Source organism: Anas platyrhynchos, chromosome 6 (genome assembly GCF_047663525.1).
Source record: "Anas platyrhynchos isolate ZD024472 breed Pekin duck chromosome 6, IASCAAS_PekinDuck_T2T, whole genome shotgun sequence".
Taxonomy (NCBI): domain Eukaryota; kingdom Metazoa; phylum Chordata; class Aves; order Anseriformes; family Anatidae; genus Anas; species Anas platyrhynchos.
The window spans coordinates 7074979-7093216 of NC_092592.1; the positions used below are offsets into that span (position 1 = coordinate 7074979).

General features: G+C 51.7%; 2 long non-coding RNA genes across 6 annotated transcripts in view; both read left to right on the forward strand.

Annotated features, from left to right (window-relative positions):
• LOC101799941 (uncharacterized) overlaps positions 1-16526 on the forward strand; it is a 32095-nt gene extending 15569 nt beyond the window's left edge. The window contains exons 8-14 of one of the 5 annotated variants that reach the window (XR_011810424.1): positions 9037-9251; positions 9347-9505; positions 9722-9914; positions 10056-10161; positions 12168-12406; positions 14886-15039; positions 15156-16526. This is a non-coding gene — a long non-coding RNA (uncharacterized lncRNA). Of the gene's footprint in view, positions 1-9036; positions 9252-9346; positions 9506-9721; positions 9915-10055; positions 10162-12167; positions 12407-14885; positions 15070-15155 lie in introns of all 5 variants that reach the window. The other 4 variants (XR_011810425.1, XR_011810423.1, XR_011810427.1 and 1 more) reach the window with 4 other exon arrangements.
• On the forward strand, positions 1422-9020 carry LOC140002865 (uncharacterized). The gene is made up of 3 exons (XR_011810428.1): positions 1422-1681; positions 7978-8037; positions 8678-9020. It is a non-coding gene; the product is annotated as an uncharacterized lncRNA (long non-coding RNA).
• Positions 16527-18238: the final 1712 nt, after the last annotated feature.

Sequence of the window (18238 nt, forward strand, 5' to 3'; positions counted from 1 at the left end):
CCGGGGTGGGATGCTCCAGTTGGAGGGCTCTTCTCTACAGGTGGACCCTACCCCTGCGTTGAGGTGTTGGGATTTGGACACGGTTGAGATTTGGGAGGTGCCCTAATGCTGCTGGTGGTGTGGTGGCAAACTGAGCTTGGCCAGGCAATTTGTTCTGAGGAAGGTTTGTGTTGGTTTTAATTAATACCAAGGAAAAAAAAAAAAAAAAAGAGTGAGAACATAACGTCAGCTGGGACCCTGCTATGTCTGACACCTCCATCCTCCTATCCTGACACTGCCTAGCCAGCCTGTCTGGTAAATGTATTTGATGTTTCTGTCTCTAAACATGATGGATAATTAAGGCTGGGCTCCTGCTGGGTGCTGGGTACCGCACCCGGGGGATGCGCCACGCCGGGCACGTTGTGGGATGCCCAGGGCTGCCTCAGCAGCTCAGGAAATAGGTCTCCCTTCTCCACTGATGCAATTTCTTCCTCTTTTTGGACATGGTTATTCAGTCTTCTTCCTCAACATACCTCCTTCTGTTCCCTGGCCTGTGCCTGCAGCTCGGCATCCTCCCCAGCTTCTCCTTCCCCACCTCGCGCCCTCCCCTCTGCTCCCCTCTCCCTGCCCTGCTCCCTCTCTCCTCCCTGCTCTTTGGGTCTCGCACATTTTGGAAATTCACATCCCATCTGGTCCCTGCCGATGTAGAGATATCGTATCGCAGGCAGGGCCCTCTCGGAGCCGCAGCGTTAATTAATGGTAATCCCTTAATCGCAGGGTTACGCCAGAGACCTCAGTGCCCAATTTGTCCCCTCCTGAGCAGCACCGGACCCGAAACAGCAAAATTGCCTGCCTGACAACAGGCTGGGCACCCGAGGTTATTTTCCTTCTGATTACCTACATGTATATTTGAACAACGAGGTATTATCATATTTTTTTTCTTCTTGCTGTTGGCTGCCATAATCTGGCAAAAACACCTTTGCCACAATGAAAAACAAAAAAGAAAAATGATTTCTTTCAAAAATTTTAAAGGGAATTAGTGTTTGTCAGGATGTCTCTTTTTCTACCCTTCTGCCCTTCCCCCTGGCATCAACATTTTTATTCAGAAAGGGGCTGAAAGGCCCCGTTTCACTCGGACAACTTATCTCGTTTGATCTGGAATTTTCCTGAGCACTTTCATCCAGTCGATCAAAACTGCTCAGCTCTCCACTACCTGACATAAAAATGCCTTTTTTGTGTGTGTGAATTTCGTGCATGTCAGTTCTTCAGAAAGAAGTAACCGGAGAAAACATCACGATCGTGTAATTCCCACAGAAAACTCCTCAGAGCACCTCGCAGCCTCCCTAAGGATGCTCGATGCTTCCTTTTGGAGTGTTTTCTTTGCATGCTCTGGTGAAACCTCTTCCTCTGGTGCAGAAAATCAGACTTCTCCCCAAAACCCTCTCAGATAAAACCCTCTCTGCTGTACCCAGCACCAGGCAAGTGGCAAGGTGGGGCCAGCCCCTTCTCTTGCTGCCCAGCTGGGTGCAAGGAGGGATGGGCTGACAGGTGAGGCACATTGCACCCAGCTGCTGGGGGTAAAAAGGGAATTGGGGAGCAGCTCTGGGCTGATGAGGGGCTTTGGGGGAGGCTGGGGCTCTTTTGTGGTGTGCCTCTGTCCCTAGACTTGTGCTGGAGGAGCTCTGGGTCTGCTACAATTCAGGTTAGTGCTTAGTAACTCTTTAAAATGTTTTTTTTTTTTTTTTTTTATATTTTCTTTACAAGAGCTAAAAAGCTCTCTGGTTTTGTACAGTTTGCCTTTTGCACCTTTCCTTTCCTGGGGAGGCAGAGCCTGGCTTTGTGCGAGCTGCTAAACCCACGCCAGCTTCTCCTTCTTCTTGAGGCTCAGATTTCCTTATCTCCTAGTGCTTGGAGCAACCTTCTAGCTCATGATGGGGAAAATGCCTGGGAAGATGTTGGCTGAAAGGGTTTTGGACTGCGTGCACAACAGCAGCAATCCTTTGTATGGAAAGGGAAATAGCAGAGGGGTATGGGTGCTCCGAGACGTGCTGCTGGGTGTGTGTGGTGGCCGTGATGTGGATAAAGCCTCAGCTGTGCTTAGCCTTGCTCTTATATTGCTTTGGATGGGTGAACCGGAAAAGGAAAGAAATGAAAAAGGAGTCACACATGCATAAAAATTAGGGATGGAAAAGACCTGGGTCACCTACTCAATACTTTCCTGCCACAGGATGATTGTTCCTGGGCTGAGAGCTCCGCTCAGGCTTATGGCAGGGAATACATTAACCTTTAAAACAATGGCATTACAAAGTTAGATATTTTCTTTAACCCAGATGCTACAGTCCTGGGAAACGCGAAGTGCAGGTTGTGCCTGAGCAACTGCTCCCCCAGGAGAGGTTTTGAGGGCTTTTTTAATTTTTATTTTTGCATGAAGGGGAGCTTGGCCTGCTGGAGTGCAGTTGCAAGCAGTATTAAAGTGGAGCACAGCTGGCCGGCTGTGCCACGTCCTGCCTTACCAGTCTGCCTTGGGAGCCCAGCTTTAGCTGCAGGAACAGCTCACGAGGGTATGGAAAAATTGCTGTTTTGCAGAGATGCTGTTGGTTTTCCAACCCCTCGCAAATGGTGGCTAAATGGTGCTCCAAAGCTGAGCTGCAGAGGTCCTGGGTAATTCCATCTCCTGCTTCTGGCTCCTTGCTGGAGGGGGAGGACAGGGAGATCTTTTTTCATCTCTTCCCATTTCAAAGCAGGATGGAAAATATCAAGGGGCTGCATCTTGTTGAGTTTTGTCAGTGCCCAGGAAAGCACTTGGACAGCAGCGATTCGCCTGTGGCTTTCAAAGGGGTGCCCTGAAATTTCCAGCAGCATTTCTGCCTGTGCTTCATAGGCAGGGAAGGGGGAACACCAAATTAGAGGAGCTCTGCCTGGTACCATTCTTGGTACAAGCAGAAGTAAATGAGATTAAAAGCAAAAACAAACAAACAAAAACCACCCCAAATCCCACCCATATGTCTGGGAAAAGCCTGGTATGTTAATCCAGAGCACTCTGTCTCCATACCTCATTCTGAAGTGGTCAGAAACCTTTCTGAAGGCACCAGGGTGGTCAGCCAGGCCTGATTTGGAAGCCACTCTTTAATTTTATTTTTTTTCTCTTCCATTTGGGCTGTTGTCTGCTCCTTCTCCAAGTTGTTCAGCAAGATGCGACACAAAGGCACGGAGAGATGTATTGTTGTTATCGGTGGTTGTTGTTCCTAAGTCTCTATTGATTTTTATGAAAGAAATAATAACAACGTGTGTGAGGGATCCGGCTAACAAAAGAGGTCCTGCAGTACACATCTCGAATTAAATATACAGAAGCAGGATCCAGCTGGGATATTGACGGGCAGGCACAAAGCGGCGTGAGTCAGCGCGGTGCTGGAGCGAAGGCAGGGCTCTGCCTCCACACCTTGCTACCAGAGCAGGTGCTTGGGACCCAGAGTAGCCCCAGCGCATCCCACCTTTTGGCAATAAATAAAAAAAAAAAAGCCACGAGGAAGGAAAGCAAAGGGCAGACCAGGTCCTCGTGGCTGCTTGACTCCGTTGACTCCGTGGCTGATGCAGCCCACGTAGGGAAGGAGGTGAGGAACCAGCTCTGGCATTGCAACCTCTCAACTTCATCTGCATTAAGCCAGCTCCAACACAGGGCTCAATCTCCATTTTCCCCTTTCTACCCTTAATTTTGCACGCCCTCACTTGTGGACGTAACCCACAAGCGAGACCTTTTTGCTGTGGTTTCCCGGTGGGAGCAGAAGCGACCTGACCTGACGTGAAAAAGCACCGTGCTCTTCATGGCTCTGTGCCTGATGCCTCGTCCAGGAGGCCTGAGAAATTCAGACAAGGCTCAGGTAATCCCGTAATGTCAGAACTTGTCTCTGCCCCGACTTTACAAGGAATTCCTGAGCATAATATTGAATCACAACCGTATCTCTGCTCTTAAATCATTTCCCCTAGCAAAACATCACCCCGTAGAGGAAGTCCTTTCAGCGAAGACAAAAATGAAAGCGTTTATCGGTTTGAAAAGATCCCTCTGTGTGCCAGAATCAGTGAGAGAGAGAGAATGGAAGTGTTAGTGCCTCCGGCGATGCCTTTGCAAGGCTGTTTGTCATCCCAGCCCGAGAAGCTGAGCACACACAAATATTAAACTAATATTTTTGGCGCTTGGTGAGTTTTGATCGGCGGTTCACGGCGCCTGAGGCAGCGAGCAGGAATGAGATGCAGTATCCTGGAGCTTCGTATTCGTGGCTGAGTTGACGCTCCTTTTATATTTATTTATAAGTATGTGTGACTCTTATTATTGCTATTTATCTCCAGTGTGAGAGAGGGAGATGCTAATGATAGCCAGTAGCAGCACCCACCCAAGACTGCCAAGTCAGGAAGCAAAACAGCAAAATAAAGTGTTCTGGGGCCTCGAGACCCTGCCTGCACCAAATTGATGACACAGCAGGATTGTGCTCCAACGTGAGCAGGGAGCTGGCTGAGGATGCGCAGGAAGCCTCGTTTCCCAAATCTCCCTGCTTCGGGGTCAAAAATCCTCCTTCCTACCTAGGTACAGGCTGAAAACCAGCAAAAAAAGGAACCTGAGAGCTGGTTAATCTCAACAAGGTCGAGGTTGGTGCGGATACTCCTGCAGGCAGTGGGATGGAAGCCTGTCCTGAAGTGGTGCTACCTGATGTGACTTTGAGGAGCTGGGTTGGTTTGTTTTTTTTTTTTTTTTTTTTTATTTATTTATTTTTCTTTTTTTTTCTTGTACAAATGCAGAGGGAAAATAAACACGGCTGTCAACCCGTGACCCTTCTGAGCAGCCGAGGCCACCCCTCGTGCTCCAAATAGCCGCTGTCGGCTGAGATGTGCTTTGTGGGGAGCGTACAATTACGTGGGCTCTTTCAGCATCTGGGAGCGGTGTAAGCTGTTATTTTCTTGAGCGAGGAAGAGGTTGAGAGGTTCAGGAGACAACAGGCAGCTCTGCGAGGAAGCCACAGTTAACCCCGAGTTAAATTTAACTCCCTGGGAGCATCGGGAGCCTTGCGGCACACCAGGACGGGCACCCTCCTGCTTGTGGCCTCCTGCAGGGAGCTCCTCCGGCTCCAAGCTGCTTGGTACAAGGAGGTTTTGGGGCAGGAAGGAGCTGAATGCTAAAGAGGAGAAAGGACGAGAGGTTCCCTTCCCAGCCGTCTGCGAGGGTGACTCACCCTTCCCAAATTCCTGGCAGTTTCTCTCAGTGACCAGCAGCTCTAGCTCGCGTTGCTGATTCATAACTGCTGGAAGCTTCTCTGCCTGGGTTCGGGCTAGGAAAATTGATGTGTTGGCTCTGATCTCACAAGAAGTTGTCGTAGAGAGGGCAAGGGGCAGCCCGAGAGAAAGGAGGGAGGGCAGCAAGAGAAGATGTAGGGAGGAAGAGGTAAAAGAAGAGGAGGCGGTACCCAAGACGGAAAATGTGTTTGGATTTCAAGTGATGGGGAAAAACACGTAGCTGATCCCAAGCCAAGCAACTGAACAGCTTGATGTGGTGCGTGATGCACAGCTCTGCTGCCACTGATTTCTTATTGCGGCAGGGATATTAGTAATAAAATCAATAGCAATAGTTAGCGAGGCCTAATAACTACGCAGATTCAGGTCAGATTAGATTGATATCGCTTCTCCTAATAATCCACACGCGTTGCTGTCACGTGCTAGGTAGAAATAGATAGTGTCTTTAATTAAAAACAGGGGCTCCAGCACTTCTATTCACTTCGTCATAACTGGAGATGGCCCGTCCTTACCCCAGCAATGCAATGTGTCCTGAAGGCTTTCTAAATGAGAAGAAGGCCTCCGTTGTTTCCTTGGAGCTGTTTCTAAAATAACCAAATGTTGTAACTCAAAGGTCATAGCACAAACACCGTCTTTGTCGGCGGGTGAGTTGGCTGCGTTGACCTCGGGTATTTTCGACTTGTGCGTGCTCCCCAGCCACCCAGCTGGAGGAACCAGCAGCTTGTAGCGTCCAGAAAGCTGGGTCTGTGGTGGGAGAGCAAGGAGAGGGGACTTGGCTGAGCTTTTGGGGACGTCCCCTGCAAGAAGACAAGGTGCCAGGGGGTGAGATGGGACCCAGGACCTGCATGGTGTCAGGCAGCAGAGCTTTGTCCTTGCCTGCCCTTGGATAAAAAGGGCGTTTTGCAGAGCTGAGCCTGGCTGCTGGGCTCAGCAGGCTGGGTTTGGCTGGCTGAGGAGCACGAGTTGCTGGCCTGGGGAGGCAGCTGATGGAGCAGCACAAAGGGTTCCTGACCCCAGAGAATCTCGAGACCATGGCAGGGTGACTCCTGGGGATGCTTCCCTTTGGATGATTATTACAAAAAGAAAAAGAAGAAAACACAAAACACCACTATGCTGCCAATGCCCATGCTCTGAAGCTGCTGGGAATGAAGCTCTGCACCGTGCAGAAGCCCCCAGACTGACCTTGCAGCAACTCCTGGTGTTCAGACATCAGGTGCCGTGTCTATGCCTCGTGCTGGGGCACGACCAGAGCCCTTCAGGTGTTCGTGCCAAAAAAATACACGTGTTGGAGCCTCTGCTTGCAGATGAGCTGGGTCAGGCTGTGGTCACCACCCCCTGCCCTGGCTCGAGGTGACGGCCGTGCCCAGCAGCTCACCTCGGGGACCCGGCTGGTGGCCTCAATCAATGCGCTTCCACGAAAAACGCCAGCGTAGAGAAAACAGCATATTTAGAAGCAAAAGGCTCACCGGGTTTTATTGAATTTGTTCCAAGCCGTTCTGCGTTCAATCACCCAGAAACTGTCTCCCTGCAGGCAACGAGAGCTTCTACTAACGAGTGTTTGCTGTACGAAATAGCCCGGCTTGTACTTCCCGAGGGCTGTGCTCGGCGCCTGCCCTGCGCTGGGGCTCCTGCCTCCTCTCCTCCTTGTGCCTCGGTCGTGGGAACCAAACCTGATGCAAAAGGGGAAGAAAAAGGAGGAGGGGAGGAGGAGAAAGGATAAGAAAATGTACCTACTGGGTTCTGCTCTGGTGCCCAGGAGGAAAAACTGCATCCTGCACCGGGGCAGCGTCTCCTGAGTGATTATCTGTATCTTCCTTGGGATGGAAAGGGAGGTTCTCCACCTGGATGGTCCACGAGTTATCCATCCCAGCAGGCAGGGCTGCCTGCCCGTGCCCAAGCTGGGCTGTGTTTTGGGAAGCTTTGAACCCTGCGGTGGCCGGGCATTGAGTAGGCAGCGGGGATTTTTCTCTTGGCAGGAGCCAGGTCTAAATCCTTTCTCTTTGGGGAAAGGAAGCAAGAAAATGCACGTGCTGCTCCTGGGGAGGGGTGGCCATGCTGTGCCTCTGATGCTGGAGCCAGGAAGCATCAAATCACCTTTTGCTCCTCTCCTTGGGTCTCACTCCCCCTTGGTGCTCTTCTTGCTGGCTCACACATGCTGTTGGGCTTTGTGCACCCTTCAAAGCCTATCAGCGCTGTGTTTTCTGCGTTTTTGGGGTCTAATCAGGACAAGCTTACCAGGCCTGGGCTTTATCTCGCTTGCAGTGGTTAAAAACAGCTCCACGCTGATTTAGAAACATCAGGAGGCAGGAGCTGTTCCTCCCCGGGCACCCTGGAGAGAGCACAGCCAGAGTTTCCCCAAAGCACTTGGGAACACCGCTTCCACCACAAGTTTTGTTGGGGCTGCTTTTACTGCCTGTATATAACAGACCTGCCGATGTCTCCGCTTCTCTGGGTCCAAATATCACGCTTCCCACCCAGCTGCACCATATTTGTGGAGCTAGGTTTGTATTTGTGCTTTTTTGGAGTGTTTCTTGTTCGGCTCCTGTTTGATTTCTGTTTTTTCTTTGTGCTCAAGTGCCCCTTTGGGCCCCAGGGACCATGTCCCAGGAGGGCTGGAGGGCAGCACCTGCCCTCTTCCCACTTGCTGGGGGTCCTCTTTGCCCTGTCTCTACCCAGCCACAAGTCTGCTGGCTTTCACGTGGCTTTTTGCTCCTCCAGATGTGCCAGCCTGCGGTGAAAAATGGTGAAATCCTCCGTGAACCCCAGCAGCACATCCAGGTGCTCCCCCCTGCTAAAACACTGGGTGAACGGGGACTGGGGTGGCTCAGAATCGACTGCTGTTCACTCGGAGCTTGGCTGGCTTTCTCGGGAGCTTGGGGAAATTTTTAATAGCGCTGACTATTGATAACCTGTCACTGGGAATTTGCTTAGCACTTCACGGCGCGAGCGCTAAAAACACAAGGTCCTGCTCCCCGGAGCCTTCGGGAACGTCGAGAGAAAGCAAAACCTGAGAGGCAGGAGGGCTGTGGAGAGGAGTGGAGGTGCCAGGGCATGGTCAACCAAAAGCATAGCTGCCAGATTAATGGCCCTTGAAGCTGGAAGCCTCTATTTATCCTCCAGACATGCGTGGCAAGGGAAGGCACCACGTCTGCCGCAGCAAGCCTTGCTCTTCTCAGCCCGACGGTGCTGTCGCATCCAGAGGGATGGTTCTGGAGGGCTTCTCTAGGCAAAACCCAGCCCCTGCACGAGGAAAAAGATAGGGAGAGACCTCCAAGTGTCAATCCCCTGCCCATGGTCTGGGAGCTCTTGTGCCTCGGCAGAGGAAGTCAAAGGGAATTTTTCCTTCTGCGTTAATGGTAGCGGGATCGGGCCATTTATCTTTGATGAAATGCCAAGAAAAGGTTGATTGTGTTTGCAGGAGGCAAAAAGGTCTAATAAATAGTGCTTCCTGCTGCCTTCGGCTCCTGCCCTGAGACAGGAGGAGAAGCGAGAGGCGGGAGAGCGGATCTGATAGCCCCGGCGCCTGTGCTCGTCCCTTCCTGCCCTGTAACTGCTGTGACTCCGGCGTCTGCCCCAGTCTCAGGACAAGGCTTTGAGGTCTGTCGACACCTCTAAGCCCCAATCCCATTGCGTATTTTCCATGTTTTGCACCCATTTTCAGCCCAACGCAGTTAAACCCCATAAATCAGACTGAATTTTGGTTGCGAGCTCCTGGGGCCAGGAAACTATCTTGTACCTTATGATGTTTGCTTGTTTTTTTTCTGTTTCTTTTTTTAGTGCCCCTGATCTGGGGGAAATAGATCTGTTTGGGAGACTTGAACAGAAGTGGCAACAGATGCACCGTGTAATAAAAACATGATAGCTGCGGTTGTGCTTTCAGGAGGGGGACAGAGAGGAGAAAAACCTGCAGGCATCTTCCTGGGAGACAAACCCAAGCAGAATTCAGGAAAGGCAATATTTAATAGCTCAGCAATCACGCTCTCCTTTCCAAGGTGTGTTACCCCTAGCCCTGAGTTAAAGCCAGGTTGTGTTGCGTTTAACACCCATGCTTTTAGCCTACTTTCCTTACTTTCTTGTCATGAGATAGATTTGCCTTTGGAGAACTTTATTTTTCTCTCCGAGTGTCTGTGCTGGCTCAGAAGTGACTCAGGACTTGATCGATACCTCTGGTGGCTGCTGCCGCGGCCACTGATGGGAAGCTGGTGAGAATTATTCAGGTGAAAGCCCCGGAGAAACATCAGTCAGGGTAAGGTCAGGTAGTTTGCTTGTTTTAAATCTTCTTTGTTTTCGGAAATTGCAACAGTGAGAGAGTGCCAGAAAACAGATCTTGGGGAATATCAGGGTGGTTTAAATGCGCAATGGAGGAAGGCAGGAATTTATGGCAAGGAAATATGTTATTGGTTAAAAAAAAAAAAAAAAAAGTGCATTTCTAGTAAAATCAGGCTTTGTTTTGGCTTTTCAGAGGGGGAAAGACTGGTTTGGGGCCTTTTGAGGTTCAGATCAGGAGTGCTTCTGTACTCCCCACCAGGACTGTCCTGCCCTCCGACTGTTCTGCTCCCCAGGGAGCCCCTGGGATCTCTCTACCTGGTAGCACCCCGCAGCTTCTCCTGTCTGAGTGATTTCTCCTGGGGTTGGAAGCAATGTGAGCATCCCCTGTAAGTACGATCATGCCTTGGGGTGGCCGGTTTGTTCTGGGAGTGCTGCTGGGTTTGCAGGGTTTGGTTTCTCCACCCCATGTGCGGATGGTGGGAGCTTTATTTGGTGCCGATTGCTTGGATTTCCACCTCTCCTGGCAGCATTCCCAAGCTGTGGTCTTGGTCCAAACCTCTCCATCCTGCTCGAGGGCCACATCTGCTTCCCATTCACCCAGGGGAAAAAAGGACAACTCTTGCTGCACCCAGGGTGAGTTTGGGCTGTGCAAATCTAACCCCGTTGCCAAACTTTGTAGGGTAATGAGCAGAGCCCAGCGAACGACACCATGCAAACAACTTTTTAAGTGAATCTTCTCCCTGTTCAGATGGCTTGCATAAAATGAGATGGAGGAGAGGAATAACTCTTTAACGTGCATACATCAGGCAGCATTTTCAACATTTGCCCAGAGGACATTCATGCCTGGTAGTGCTATTTTCGTGGTGGCTCTTTGCAATGATTAATTTAAAGTGCCAGCATCAGAATCATGGGAACACACAAGAAACTCAGTTTTTCTTTTAAAATAGAAGTGAGTTTCCTTCCTGATGCTGCAGAGAAAAAAAAAATAAAAATGGAAAGGTCACCCTTAAAGGCATGTAAAACACCCCTCTGCTGCTCGTCTTATCTCATACTTTCCCTTTGGTTTCTTAATTTGGAGAGGAACCCTCTCGCTGGGAGCGCACCATATGGCTGCGGCTCACCAGAACGGAGACACCGATGTCATCCAACCTTTTGCAGCAGATGCCCCGATTTTCCCCCAGCCAGGGCGCTCGATGAGAGCTCTCTGTGATGAAGCTGAGCCCTCCCTTTCTTTCCCCGAGCTCCTCAGGGGCCATCCTTCAGGATGCCTCCTGCCCCATCTTCCCCCTGAGCATCTTCACGTGGAGGCGATGGACCAAACTCCCTCTTGCGTTGGGTGCATCCCATCCCTTAAAAATAACCTCAGCTCCTCTCCAGCTAGTGGATACGATGGTCTCCACTCTGTTCATTGCTCCGCCACCCATGGGGCATGCCTCGGGGCATCTTTCCTTTCACCAGCGTGGTGTTTGGGATGTGCATCCGTGGGTGGCACAGATCTCGTGCGGATAGCGAGCGGAGAGCTCGCGGTTATTTACCGGGAAAGGATAAGCCCCGGCATTTATATAAAACATATTAATAATTTCGCCCTTTCCCTCCGCGTTTACCAAATTGATTTTTGAACTGCTAGCAGTCGTATTGCAATAAATATAGTTGAAATCCATTGCACGTAATGGTTTATAAATTGTGAGTCATAATTCAGCGGGAGCCTTGGGTTTGGTTTGCTGGCTCCCGTCGGTGCATGCGCGGGTGCGTGTTTTCCTTTCTCCAGCCCCTAAGACTGCATAACTCTCCAGTGGAGTAATAAATTGGGAATAATAGAAGCTCGGCTAACTAAATTTCACTTGTCAGGTTGAAGATTTCATGTTGTGCATTAACTGCTTGCAAATAGCACGTGGCAAAAAATAAAAATAAGATAGAACAAACCCCCGGCTCTGCAGTACCAGGCTGTCTGGGTGGGAGGGGAGCCCCAATATTTTGCTCCCCATGGCAGCATCTCTTTATCCCTCTGCCAAAATGGGCCTGTGGGGCACCAGGAATAAGCTGCCCCCACCCCAAAGTTTGGTATTGGAGAAGAAGAGTGGCTTGGGTAGAAGGAGCATCCAAAAACTGTGCAGAAGATGCAGAAAGGCTTAGCTCAGGGTTGCTAATATGTGCAAGACCCCTTCCTGGCAGCCCAGGACATGCATCCCTCCTCCATCCCTCCTTCCCCAAAAATGCAGCAGCAAAAGCACAGAAAAGTCCCCCCTGGGTAAAGAGAGGGAGCCACAGCTCGGAGCAGCGGCTGGGCAGGAAAATCCATATCTGCTGCAGATTTATTGTCTGTCGCGTGAGATGTAGCACGGATATTTTTAAAACGTGGGCCCATTAAGCTCTCCAAACGGCTGGCTCACCTGCTATTTTAACAACGCGCTGTGACACCGGCTCTTTTATGAGTATTCCTCCTGGACTTGTTAGCTCTACGCTGTCGCATCCCATTCCGAGGGAGGAAAATGCCAGCAGGGTGACCACGCCGAAAGAGCTCGCTGGGTTTTTACGGGGGAACCAAGCCCAGAAATGCAGAGGGAGGTGGGGGAGGAATGGGTAAGTTTGGAATTATGTGCTTAGGTGTTTGTTTTTTGTTTTTGTTTTTTTTTTATCAGATGCTGGATGGAGGGATGATGGGGCAGGAAGCAAGCAGGAGAAGCCTTCCCTGGGCGCGGGCAGGGCTTTGGAGCACGTCAGTGCTGGCACCCGCTGCTGGAGGAGCTGAGCCAAGGAGGGGAATGACACATCCCAGCACAAACAGCCAGGGGATGACTGCGTGGAGGCGAGGAACGGCAGTGCTTAACCCTTCGGAGATGGTACACGGCAGGGACCAGCTGTGGGCAGGTTGGGGAAGGTAGGGAGGAGAGCCAGGTACCGAAAAGAGGTGTGTCGGAGCCCAAATGCAATAATTTGGGCACCAATGCTGGCGAGGGGGGCTGATTTTCCATGCTGTTCCTACACCATGTGCCCCATCGGTGCTGTGCAAGCAGCTTCTGGCTTTCACCTTTAGGAAAGAAAAAGGAAATTTTGGTCCAAATTCCTGGCAGAGCGTTCTGCTCGCTCTCTGCCTCGCTCCCTTTTTATGTTACAGTCACGGTGGAGATTGGCTTGGAAAACTCACAAAAGTAGCCCAGAAGAATAAACACAACTGCCTGGCAGAGATAATCAGTTGCTAAAACATGCCTACTGCTCTGATGAGAAAGGAAATTGGGTTTAAGCTGGAATTAACCTGACGCCCCCCCTTATCTCATCCATCTATCGATCGCTCCCAGCCCTTCTGGACAAATGGGATGGGAAGAGGAAAGGAGACAGGGCCCCAAAACCTCAATCCCCCCCCCAAGGCAGCACGAGGTGCCCGTGCCAGCCTCCCTGTGCCTGTGTCTGTCTGACTGAGGGTTCATCTGTCATCTCGTTCACCTGCCCAGCTTGGGTCCTTTGGCAGATTTCTGCTTTTCCTTCCCCTCATAACGGCGTGGTGGCTCTGCTCTCTGTAATTCAACACCAGGAAACCTCGCTTTGCCCCCGCTGCCCTTCTCTGCTCGGTTAGAGGATGGATTGGGACCACAATCTTTGCTCAGAAGCATTTTTGGAGGTGTTTATTTCAGTTCAAGCCCAAGAGATGGCACCGCCAACGTGGGGCATCCCAAGGAAGCCTTGTGCACTTGGAGGTTGTCTGCCCTCTCCAACCTTTGCAGACAGAAAATTTCACAATGGGGCAGCTGTGAGATGGGCAATCTTCATAATTCTGTGTTTTACTTGTTGCTGGGTGATTAATCTGTCACAATTAATTGGCGATCCTTGTTTTCTTTATGACCGCTGGCCGTGCTCATCGTTCACGCCTTCGGGCCTGAGCTGGGTGCCCGGAGCTGACACCCAGGTTATTTTATGGTGATTTATTCTGATTCGGAGCCCTGAGGAGGTGGAGGTTTGATCTTTACTTGTCTGGATCTTTATCTTTCCCCAGCCCTTGTGGGATTTCGGGGGTCCTGCTTGGGTGCTGGGGGATGCTCGGGGTTGCTGCTGTGCACATCGCACGAGGCCAGCCGGGCTGTGCAGGTGCTGCTGGGTTGCAGGGAGACAATAATTCATGTCTCCATTGCTGGGTCACAGCTGAAAGTAACAAATGGCTCCCAAAACTTGTGCAAGTTTCCTTTTATTAATATATCTGGGGCTCCTCCTTTGCCCGCAGGTGTCTGGGCACAATTAGGTCATGCTTTTCCAGCCTAGAAAACGTGAGATTTTCTTCTTGCAAGGAGAAATGAGATTCTCTAAAAGCATCTCTTTCAGAGGGTAACTTTCTCTGCATGGGTCCAATCCTGAAGCTCGCTGGGGACCCCTCTCCATCACCGATCTCACCTTCCTCCTGCAAATCTGCCCCGAAATAGGGATGGTGGGAGCACCGTGGTGCTCCCACTCACCGCTGCATCCCCATCCTGCACGCACCCTGTAAACCAAGATTATTTATTTAAAAAAAAAAAAGCGACCACGTGCACAGGAGGGGAAAATAATCAAGCCGAGGGGAAGGAGGAAAAAAACAACTTGTCCTCGTCTAACATAAAAGCCCTCCTCCCCTCGAAAGAAATAAAAGCCAGAGCGAAATGAAGGTAAATGCCAGAGGTTTAAGTACCACGCTGCCGGGTGTGTTTTAAAGGTTACCTTTCAGGGGGTTGAGGAGAGGCAGAGAGGGAAGGAGCTGGAGCTCTTCCCGTGGCGAGGGCCACTCCAGCGCTTAATGGCTTTTTATATCCCCGTCTGCTTTCCGTGACATTATTAAAATTGTTTATTTTTAATTTTATTTTTTTTTTTCCGCCCCTGCATCTGGAGGAAGGGGTCGGGCTGGGGAGGGGAGGGCAAGCTGTTGCCGTGGTGATACCCGGTGTAAATCTGCATCGCGGATTGGGAGGAAAAAGGACATTTTGGGGTGGGTTTTAGGGGAGCTGTGGGTGGGGACACAGGCGGGCAGGGGCACAATGCCACCTGGGAGGAATGGCATTTTCATCCCTGTCCAGGCTCTTGGGGGTGTCAGATGGCCTTGCGGGGACAAATTAGCACCGGGGCTGGGCAGCTGTTGGTGCAACAGCCCTGGTGGGGTATCCAGAGGGGATGGAGGGCTCCCCCCCAGGGCTCTGGTACCCCGACAGATGCTGGGGAGAGGGAACTTGTTCAAACTCCTCAGCTCTCACGCCCCAACCCCGTGTTTTGTTGGCAAACAGGTATTATGGCTATTACGTCTAATAAAATAAACCTAGTCTTTACTCCAAAGCTGCTCCAGGGGCTCTGGTAACTGCTGCTTTGCTATTTTTTTTTTTTTCCTCTCCTATTTGATCTGAAAGCCCAGAATAAAAATACAGCAGAGACACGTGGAGGAAAGGAGCCGTCGGGACAAACGGCCATGGGAAATCCTGGAAAGACACCGAAGTCCCGCAGGAGCGAGGCACCCAGGTGGGCTGAGGACAGATCCTGGCACCCCTGCTCCAAACTGGGAAGGTATTTCTGGGGGTTTTCCCGAATATTCAGGTGTGTGCAAGCAGGGTTGAGCATCCCTGCTTACGGACAGCACCGGTGCCTACTCCTGCTGTGCTCAGGGTTGTTTTTTCCCCCAGCTTGCAGCCACGGTTTTGCATGTGAGCACGGCCTGCATCCCATCAGGAGAAGCAGGACGATGAAACCCAGCAATAATAGCACGAAGCCGGGTACTGGGAGCAGAGTGGAACAACCTAAAATGTCCAGCTTGTTTATTTTCCCCCCGTTACTAATCCCAAATGACCCGAATGGATGGATTCCTCTCTGCCAAGGCCGGGCTGAGCTGAGCCCAGGCATTAAGCTGGGTGGGAAAGACCTGCCAGAGCACGGGTCAGGGACAAATGCTGAATATATTTATATATCACTGGTGATTTCTGGAGTTCTTCCCATCCTAGACAACCTGACCTTCAGTTTGTTGAACTCCCTCCTGTGACTTGAACAGAGTCACAAGCTGCTCGTCCCTGGAAGCACCGAGACGTCCCCGAGGAGGTTTAGCCCCAAGTGCTTTATTTATCTCCCGACCCCGTGCTGTCCTCAGACTGGGAAGGGACTCGGAAAATCCCTCGGGTCCGTGATCCAGGTGTAATTTTTAGCCGGATTTCCCAAGGAAACGGAGCTGGTGGGGTCGTGGCTATCCGTGTGTGAGCGCCTGGCTGCTGGCCAGTGCCCGTTTCAGCTCTTCTGACCCTGTGGCCTGGTTTGGGGCAGTTTGGAGAGGGTTTGAGGTCTTGGAACAGGACAGATCCCACAAGATCTGTAAGCACAGCATTAGTTTAGCATCAGTAGGGAATGCCCTGGTCCCTCAAACCTGTGACTGGTATCCCCCCTTGGCAAACACGGCCACAAGGCTTTGTGCCACGTGTCCCTGCTCCTGGCCAGCCTTGTTTTAAGGTCTGAAGACTAAAAGCAAGTGGCCAGCACGCTCCTACGCTTGCCAGCCTTACCCAACACGAGGTTTTGGTTGCAGATGGAGACACGGAGCCCTGTTTCCGCAGGAAAACAGCGGTCAGAGGCATGCCCTTGACTTCACTGCCACCTGGGCTTCTGGTACGCTGGAAATTGCTGCCAGATATTTGCTTGCTCGTACAAAAACCCTACGAGATGAGGGAAAACTGCAGCACGTTGCCACCCGCTCACCACGCAGCGTCCCCAGGCTCCAGGTGGCTTCAGGCAGCAGCAAACAAAACCTCACCAGGACGCCTGGTCCGAGACCCCGGCCCCACCGTCCCGCGCCCTTTCCGGGTCCGTGCTGGCTGCCCCGGTGCTGTTGGCAGGTATATTGCAGGAGGAAACTCGCCTTGGCCTCCGAGAGCACCGTGTGTTGCTCCCAGAGGATGCTAGGGCAGTGACACGCATTGTTAGCGAGGCTGGGCTGCATCAGGGAAAACACATGGAGTGACACTCAGCCATCGGTGGTGCCTCCCCCTCGCTCGTAACTCTGTCAGCCCTTTCAGCTGGATTGTCAAAATACGTTTGTCACAGAACAATTCCTACCTTTTTTTTTCTTTTTTTTTTTTCTTTTTCCCCTTTTCAGACTCTGGCTGAACTCATCCATTTGGAACAAAACCCAATATTCATTTCCTCTCTGGGCAGTTTATTTGATTATTGGCTCACCTGCTCCCAAGCTTGAAAAGCTATAAGACTAGCTGGGTCTTCAAAATTAAATTCTGTTGGGTTTTTGGTGTGTGTGTGTGTTTTTTTTTTTCCCCCTAGTCTCACATATTCCATGGCTGCAGGTTACTGGCAGGGATTTGGAGATGTACTTGGCAAAGGCGCTTTCTGTCTGGGCTGGGGATGAGCAAAACAGGAAGCCTGTTTCTCTCTGAACCAGCATCTTTCCAAGGGCTGGGGCTGTTTTGGAGCAGGACAGGCCTTTAGCTGTGCTTTGGGTGGTGGCGGGGTGGATCTGGGGGCACCCAAACCGTCCCAGCACCCAGAGCGGGTGCACCCAGCACCTCTCATGCTCGGCGCACCCTCCCTGGATGCATAGGGCTGGTGGCAGTGGAGTGAGGACGATTTGCTGGTGGAAAACCTCCTTCTGGCCAGTCCACGTGTGCCACCCCAGTTTCCCTGCCTCCAACACCACAGCTGGCTCACATTTAAGGGCTCAGGAGCTCCCCATGAGCCACTTTGGTGTTAAACTCCCCACCTCTCCACCTGTAGGTGATGCCATCTTCCTTCTGCAGCCAGACACGTGAGGCCCAAAGGCAGGAAAAAAACCCTAAATCACAGCTTTCCCTTTCAGGGCCATGTTCCCTGCCTCCTTTGCCTGCACCCTCGGGTTTTGTGCGTGGCTTTTCCGTGGGAACCCTGCCCGAGATGCTCGCTCCCTGCAGATGCCGGCGGCGGTGCGGGAGCCAGGAGCTGACCTCACCATTTCTCAGCAGGAAACCAGTCGCCAGCAACTGCTGTTCCCGCTGACCTCATGCCGTGGGAGACCTGTCCCGTCTCACCTGGAAACGCCAGCAGCCAGACAAAAGCTGCTTTTACCCGGAGAGCTATTTCCAGCCTGGATGCGTGTCACACCAGGGAGCTTATTCCTTGGTCCCACGGTGTGGCCGCGTGGGCTCCCCGGGACGGGAGCACCCCGAGCATCCCCAGCACCACGGGATGCATCCAGACCCGCCTGCCTGCCACGTGTTGGAACAAGAAAAGCAATCACGGCTGAAAATGAGAGGAAGGGGAGGTGTGAAGGAAAGGCTGGTGGGTGCCAGACAGGCTCCCCCTGCGGTGTCCCCCTCTCCAACCCTGCACAGGGCAGTGGGAGAAGCAGACGGGGTTTTTTATTCATTTTGGGGCAAGAGGAGGCAATTTCCTCCCTGTGAGCACCTGGAGGGCGCAGCTGATGAGCAGGGCTCTTCCAGCCGTGCAAAGCTCAGGAGGGTTTTTTTTATCCGGGGCTGCTCCATTAACGCAAACAGACAGCGACGCTGGCTGCTGACACCGGGGTTAATTAAATCCATCTCTCCATCAATTCTTATTCAACTATTATCGATGGTCATTAGATCAGCGACAAAGTGACAAGCAAACAGTAATAGACTCATCTTAACCCTTGTGGTGCTGGAGAAGGGCAGCGGGATGAGGAGCGGGGGGGCTGCTGGTGGTAGTTGATGGTTACGGGGCTGCTCGCCCCTCTCCGGTACGTGCTGCTGGGTTTTTGTAG